Source organism: Chelonoidis abingdonii, chromosome 4 (genome assembly GCF_003597395.2).
Source record: "Chelonoidis abingdonii isolate Lonesome George chromosome 4, CheloAbing_2.0, whole genome shotgun sequence".
NCBI classification, from domain to species: Eukaryota; Metazoa; Chordata; order Testudines; family Testudinidae; genus Chelonoidis; species Chelonoidis abingdonii.
In genome coordinates, this window is record NC_133772.1 from 60597223 (window position 1) to 60605351 (window position 8129).

Consider the following 8129-nt stretch of genomic DNA (forward strand, 5'->3'; position numbering starts at 1 on the left):
AACAATGACATAACTAAGACATTGCGCTAAGGAAATTAAATTAATATGTAATTCTCCATGCATGCTCTAAACACACTGAAAGAACACGGAGTAGATTACAGATGTTTGGGTACTCAGACCTAGAATATAACAATTAAGGTCATGATCCTGCATCCATCTAAGTCAATGGGAGTTTTGCCATTCATTTCTGAAGGAGCAAGAGCAGACTTTTAACTAAGAAAGAAATACTATCAATTCTAGAGAGACAAGGTGAGTGGATAATCTCTTTTTATTGGACCAACTTCTGTTTCTGTAAGCTCAAAACCTTGTCTCACCAGAGCTCTGAGGTGTAGCTCACCAAACAGAAGTTGGTCCAGTAAAAGATATTACCTCACCCACCTTGTCTCTCTAATATCCCTGGAACCAACATGGCTACATCACCATTGCATACTATCCATCCTATTCAGACAGCATTGTTTTATTTGCTGAGGAATAGAATGTTAAACTGTCAAAAAGTTCTGAAATCAATTTTTGGAAAACACCACAAAATGTATTTGATCACATGAACACACAAAGCTGTACATTTAATTATCAGAAATATATACAGTGATATAAGGGCATCAGAGACAAGTCTGTTCTGTAAGGATGATTGGTGCTTTCAGAAAAGGGTCAATCTTTATTGCCATCGAGGGTGTTGTCAGAGTAAATAATGATCATGAACTTCAACATAAAACAACCAAACTTCATTGCATTGGAGAAGCTCTATTAAAAGCTTGGATTGTTCTTAATTTCTAGTGCAATTGATTCCTTAGGGGAACAGACACGGAAAAAATCAATATGCCATAGCAAAGGAAGCTGAGGTATTTTGGTCATGTCTACTAGAGGAAGTGAAACCGTCTGGAAAAGGGGACTCTATCAGTCCCAGTGAAACAAATGCTGATAAAGCTAGTTGAAAACAAAACCTTCTAATCAAAAGCTCTGGAACTACTAGGAACAGATGACAAATTTCTAGAGGCAAGTCAGACAAGATTAATCATACATGAAACAGAGGTTCTTTTTAAGTCCTAATGTGATTGCATTAAGCTCCTGTTTTAGATTTCATCCTGTTTCTTAATTGTTCTTATCTGGCTAGTTTTGCATGACGTCGTCTAGTCTGCTATCCTGATACTTTTTCACTTCGTGCTGCATGCAGCAGCTATGCAGCTGCATAAAAAGCTTGACGAGTGCTACTTTCCAGCTTCAGGTTTAACTTCTTCCATCTTTAGAATGAGACACAACAAAGGAAGCTTAACCACACCTCCTGCTTATTTTTCTCAGCATATCTCTTTAACTTTGCAAGTCAAAATATGCTTTTTCTTTCAAGGAGAAACTCCAGTAATACTGAAGATCTAATTTCAAAGGGTGAAATCCTGGTCGAAACGAAGTCAATGGCAAACTCCTGTTGATTTCAGTGGAGCCAGGATTTCACTCAGTGGATGCATGTGTTTAGCTTTGAGATCATAACAGTTTAAGATGGAAATGACCTATTTGATTGTTGACACAGACCCTGGCCCTGTATGAGTAATCTTTAGTCGCACAAACAGTCCCATTGGCTGACTGATGGAGCTTTCTCCATACTATTGGAGGCACTGAGAATACCAATAGAGTTGGTCAAAAAATGAAAAAATTCACCCCAAAATTAAAAATGTTGATGTTTTTGTTTTACTCTGCTCAAAATGGACCCGTTGTTAATTATATTTTTTTCCACGACTGGGTTATTGAAATATTTACCCAAAACCAAGTAAATACATTATTAAGAATCATTTTGATAACACTTGTGATATAAACATTGTGAAAATTTTCACATTTTTTAAAATTAATATTGATAATTTTTCACACCAAAAAGTTCCTTTTGAAAAAAGGCCATTTTTCAGCTGAACTCCTTTTTGTTTGGGAAAACCTCCAGCCGCGCTAACTACTCATAAGTGTTAGAATCGCTCACACAAGTAAGGCTTACATCATCAGGCCACTATTTCCCCGCAGCAGAGGCCACCTTTAGCTGAACTGTGCCCACATCACCTTAAAATTAGCTTGTGGTTAAGAAGCAGTAAGTCAGACAGATGGAGGATATATTAAAAGAACAACCAATTATTTCCCTTTTCCTTCACAGGATTAATATTAGGAGATCAAGAGTTGGTTTCAGAACTGGAGTAACAGGCCTCAACTCTTTCAAGCGGTGTCAAACTACAGAATCCTTATTATATGAGCTACAGAAAGTTTTTACGCCATTTCAACTTCTTTCCAAAAGTAAGCTCAGAGAGCACTCTCAGATCCACAGAGAGGACGCCCTGACTTGCTTTTGCATTAATACTAGTGTTAGTGTGAATGTTTAAAATAGCCACTATTTTATATGGTAGAAGACATGGCTTTGAGTGACTGATGTGGCAGGTGCCACTTGAGCTGAAACAATTCTGTACTTCAACTGACTGTGGATGCTACCAAGGCCTGTTATCTAAATCAATAAAGATTAAGGGGATTCTGGGTGATTGTTTTATTTGCCACAAAGCTCATCTTCTAATAGACCAGCTGCTTTATTCCCACTCTTTCCTTTGTATATGGGAGCCACATGTAGAAATGGCAGACCTTGGCTGCCAGCTTGAGGTATCATATCATCCGTACAGTCAGTCTCCAGCGGGGAACATCACCTCTTCTACTTTGCTCAACAAAGCACCTCACATTATTCTCAGGCTTCTGCCAAGAACATAGCCCAGTCTCTCTCCACGCCTCCTTTATGTGGCCTGGGAGCATCACTGATGCTCGGATTGCAACTGCCCGCAATGAATGTCTGTTTTATATTAGAGATGTAACTGCTAATGTGATAAAGTCCTTTCACAGTCTCTTCTCTGACGTATGTCCTTGAAAAGGTATTTAATTTCTGTAGCAGGAAGTACTTAAATGAAACTGCCTACCATTCATCACTAGGAGAATTTATGGATCTGTTCGACTCAGGATGCTCTTAAATCTTGTATTCTCTGATGGCCACCACATTAAGATATTATTGCCACATATCTTACCATAAACAGGGAACTGGCTAACACCAGTGAAGTGTAAGGATATCATCTATTTCCCATCTATGTTTCTATCTATGAAATACCCTAGATTTGTTGTAAGAAATAAGATCGGTTTACATTCTGTGTTCTAGGAAGCAATATAAGAGTACTTTGGGCATATACTACTACTTTGGATTTCCATAACATCTTCAATCCAATGGTCTGAAAGAGCTCAACAAATATAGATTAATATGGCCTCATAACACCTCTGAAGAATCATCATTACCATTTTACAGGGAAAAAAAACTAAAGCACAGCATTAAGGCCCAAATTTTCCTACAGGGGTCTCAAATCTGGGGGATGGGGCATAGTTCAGACACCTGTTTTCAAGAAGTGCTGAGCATTCAAATCCCATTTAAGATGGTGTTCAACAACTCTGGAAGTCAGATCCTATGTGCAACTTGGGGAAAAATCAAGCTCCATCCTTACCACTTGAAGATCCCCCAAGCAGATGAACCAGTTCAATTTGCTGAGGAAGGGAGGCAACTGAATTCTAGTGGCCTTGCACAGGGAGTGTCTTCTCTTGAATGGCAGAAAGCTCAAAGCGTCCATATGCAAGCGCTCTTGCAGATTAGGGGAGGGTTGGGAATGCAAGGGTTGGGTGGACTAGGGGATCCTTGCATTGCCTCCCAAACTGCATTTAAGAATTTGCTCCTTAAAAATGTGTGCCACCTCTGTTACCTATATACATTGACAAGAATCCTGGAATCCAGTACTGTGCCTATTCACAAGGCAGAGCAGAGGTATAGCAATGTGCCCAAGCGTGCATGAACCAAAACAAAGGTAGGTCTAATTTTAGGCCTGACAACCTTGCTCGTATCCTTTTCTAACCATACATGAGCCTGGGCACCCTACTGAAAAAAAAAAGAAGGAAACATGATTCCCTTTCTGTGTAGGATTTGAATGCACACTTTTCATAGCTTAAGCCCAAATGGCTTGCTCAAGGTCACATAGAAAACCAATTGAGTCAGATTTCTAGGCCTGAAAGGACTACCAGATCATCTTTTAGTATCACCTCCTGTATATGACGGGCCACCAACACCACTCAGCACCTGCACACTAAACCCAACAACTGACATTACACCATAAACCATACAGCCCACAGGAAACTAGATTACTATGTGCCAATGATGGAGAATAGGAAGGACTGAAGCACACCAGTGCTCGAGACCCCTGCAATGAAATGATTGAGTGCTACATACCTACATAATCTGGCAACTGACCTGCACTCATGCTGCAGAGAAAGGCAACATCCACCCTCCAAGGTCAATGCCAATCCTAATTTGGGGGGAAATTCCTTCCTGATCTGATACATGGCGTTCAATTAGACCTTGAGCATGTGAACAAGAACCAGCCAACCACTTGAGAACATAGATGCTGATTCCATGGGTGCTCCATCTCACGGGAAAAAAAATAATGGGTGCTCAACACCCACCAGCAGTCCCACAGATCAGCTCCTTCCCCCAGCCCTCCCACCTGCCAGTGGGTTCCACTGATCAACACCTCCCTCTCCCTCCCAGCACCTCTCGCCTGCCATGCTCAGCTGCTCAGCAGTATACAGGAGTTGTTGGGGGAGGGAGGGGAAGGGAAGGCAGGATTGGGGATGGAACCGGGTCAGGTGGGGGCAGGAAGAGGTGGGGCAGAGTGGGAACCAGAAGGGGGAGGGTTTGGGGGATGGTGTGGAGCGGGGGCAGAGCACCTTCCCAGGAAGTCGGCACCTGTGCTTGAGAGAGAGGGAGAACGCTTGGTGCCATCTCAGAGCCATGACCCTCTCCATCCAGCATCCCATCTCCAGCCATGGCCATCCCTAATACTTCAGAGGAACGAGAAAAAACCTCCTAGAGTACATTTGGGGAAATTCCCTTTCTGGCCCCTGAAGATGACCAGGTGAAGCCTTGACACATTAATTTTTAGGAACATAGGGCAAACTGACATGAGCCCTGAGTCCTTTCCCCTAAGATCACAAGCAACTCCATCTTACAGTTGAAGTCAGATTTGTCCAGCTCCATTAAAACTAAATTTTTCCCCCTTAAAACTATTTTTTCCCCTACAACTCCTATTGGGAGGCTGTCCCAGAACCTCACCCCTCCGATGGTTAGAAACCTTCTGACTGCAGCCTGAATTTTGTCATGGCCAGTCTATACCATTTGTTCTTGTGCCAACACTGTCCTTTAGCTTAACTAGTTCTTCACCCTCCCTTGTATTTAGCCTTACCATATCCATTCTCTTTCCTAGACTAAACAAGCCATGATCTTCCAGTCTTCTCTCATAAGACAGGATGACTAAGGGAATGGAGGGCCTAATAGCTTTCTCTGCACCTGTTACACTTTACATTTATCTTTCTTGAACATGAGTGACCAGAATTGTACTCAATAGTCCAGATGAGGTCTTGCAAGTCCCTTGTACAATGGCATTAATATTTCCCTCTACCGGAAATGCTTCGCTTCCTACATTCTAGGATCACATTTGCCTTCTTCACAAGCAAATTACATAAGTGGCTCATAATTAAGGCTCCATGTTTGTCACGGATTCTGTGACCTCTGTGACTCCTGCAGCGGCTGGTGTGCCTGGCCCGGGGGCCACCTGAGCAGCTCAGGCAGCTCCCGGATCAGGCACACTGGCCGCTGCTGGGGCAGTCTCGCTCCCCACCCCATTCCCCACTAGAAGGAGTTTGGGTGTGGGGGGCAGGGTGACCAGATGTCCTCATTTTATAGTGACAGTCCAGATTTTGTGGCCTTTTTCTTATATAGGCTCCTATTACCTCCCATCCCTGTGCCAATTTTTCACACTTGCTGTCTGGTCAACCTAGCTGGGGGACTTAGGACTGAGGTGCGGTGCGGTGCAGTGCTGTGCTTACCTGGGGGGGAGCTCCCCAGAAGGGCAACAGGAATTCCCTGTCCTTAGCTCCTAGCTCCATATGCTGCCTGGGTCGTGAACTTTTGTTCATGTGATCTGTCCATGACTTTTACTAAAAATACCATGACTAAAATGTAGCCTTACTCACAGTCATCCTATGATCTACCCACACATGCAAGTCTCTCTCCTCCTCTGTTGTTTCCAACTAATGAGCCCCCATCTTGGGGCAGAAATTCTTATTATTAGACCCTAGATGCATGAACTTGCAGTTTGTACTATTGAATTTCATCCTATTGCTGTCTCTACAATCTTCAAGGTCACCAAGATCTTCCTGCATAATATTCAGATTATTCTCAGTATTGATGATAACTCCCAACTCTGTATCATCAGAAAAGTATATTAAGCACACTCCTACTTTTTGTGCCCAGGCTATTAATAAAAATATTGTGTGCGATTACTAGTGGAGTTCCTCCAGGATCAATCTCCCTCAAGTCTCAATTCAACTTTCTGCACAACTCGTTGCTTTCTCCACCTTACAATTCTTGCGCTGATCCCTAATTTAACTACTAATTTCCCATGAGGTACCGTGTCAAATGCTTTACCCAAGTCCAAGCATATTAGATCTACTGCACTTCCCTTATCTCAAAAGCTCAACTATGGGTGAGCTAGGAATGGGACCCAAATATCATGAGTTCCAGTTCTATGCCTTCAAGTCATGTTACACCTTGAAAAGTGACTATGCAACAATGACATTGTGAGGACCCATATTTATGGCCTCTCTATGACTCCAGATCAAATCCACTTAATTTACGAATAAAATTATTAGCTATTTTTTCTAATTGCCAGCCCTCATGATGTCTGATTTATGAGAGCAGTCAGAAAACTAAGACGTGTACAACCACTTTATTTTGACTGGCCATTTAACATGAAAATGCTCTTTTTGATTTAGCATGAGTAACCTAAGAAGAAATCCATCAAGAGGAACTTGGACATGGTATTTCCTTTAGCTCAGATGAGAGAAATGTCAGTTGATGGATGTCCATGCAAGACAAACAACTGAGGTCCAGAAGATGACAGCTTCAAGCTGGCAAAATTCACAATACCCTTTTCACTCTGGAGTCTCAAAAACATCTTTAGCAGACACAGAACATCTATTGTCCAGTAGCAGACCACTGCATGAGGATAGATAATAGTGCTCAATGAGAGAGGCAGTGTGATCCAGCATACTGTGAACCAGATTAGGAGAACAAAGTTCAATCCCAAGCTCTGGCACTGACTTGCTGTGTAGCATAAGGCAATTATCACTGACCCTCTCTCTGGCTCAGTTTCCTCACCTATAACAAAATGGGAATAATAAACCATCCCCCACCCCCACCCCTCAAAAACTGTTTAATCTACAGGTGAAAAGCACCATGTAAAGTAATAGGTATTATAGTATTAAGACTTGGATAACTAAAAAAGGCAAGAGTGTCAAAATGAGATCAGTTTTTCTTTAGACATTCAGCATCAGGAGCACCAAGAACCTCTTATTGCCAGCTGGCCAAAGGGCACAGAGCAGGTTCATAGAAGATTCTGGCATGTACATCCTGGTTCACCAAAGAATGTCATGCAAGGTATCAAAGGAAAGCCGACGTAACTGGTTATGAATATTGTCGTAAAAATGTACTGCTATTATGTGAATTATGTGTGTGTATATATATATATATATACACATATACACACACACATACACACACACACACACACACACACACACACACACACATATATATATATATACTGGAACGATGTTCTTATAAATTTATATTAAGATGTTAATTGCCAGCAGAGGTTAAAAACTGGTTTCCTGCCAGACCAGACATATTTATCCATCTTTCTGTTGAAATGTAACTTGAGTACTGTTTTGTTCATAGCCATTAATCTGAGCTAGATGCAGATGAAGGCTTGAGGGATTTAATAGGAAGAGTACAACAGCAGGGGGAAAAGGCCCTTTTCCCAGTTTCACTTTAAAGTTTTAATAGGGAAGGAGAAAAGCACCCAGTTATCCTGCACTTAGCAAGTAAATGGACAGCACATTGACATTCATAAAAAAGGGACTGCAACCAGCCTTGGCTGGAAATGCTGCACAAGGCTTTGGGTGACATAAGACTGCTCTAGACCCGAGGTTAGCCTGTCAAGTTAATTTTACTCTCACAAAAGCATGCA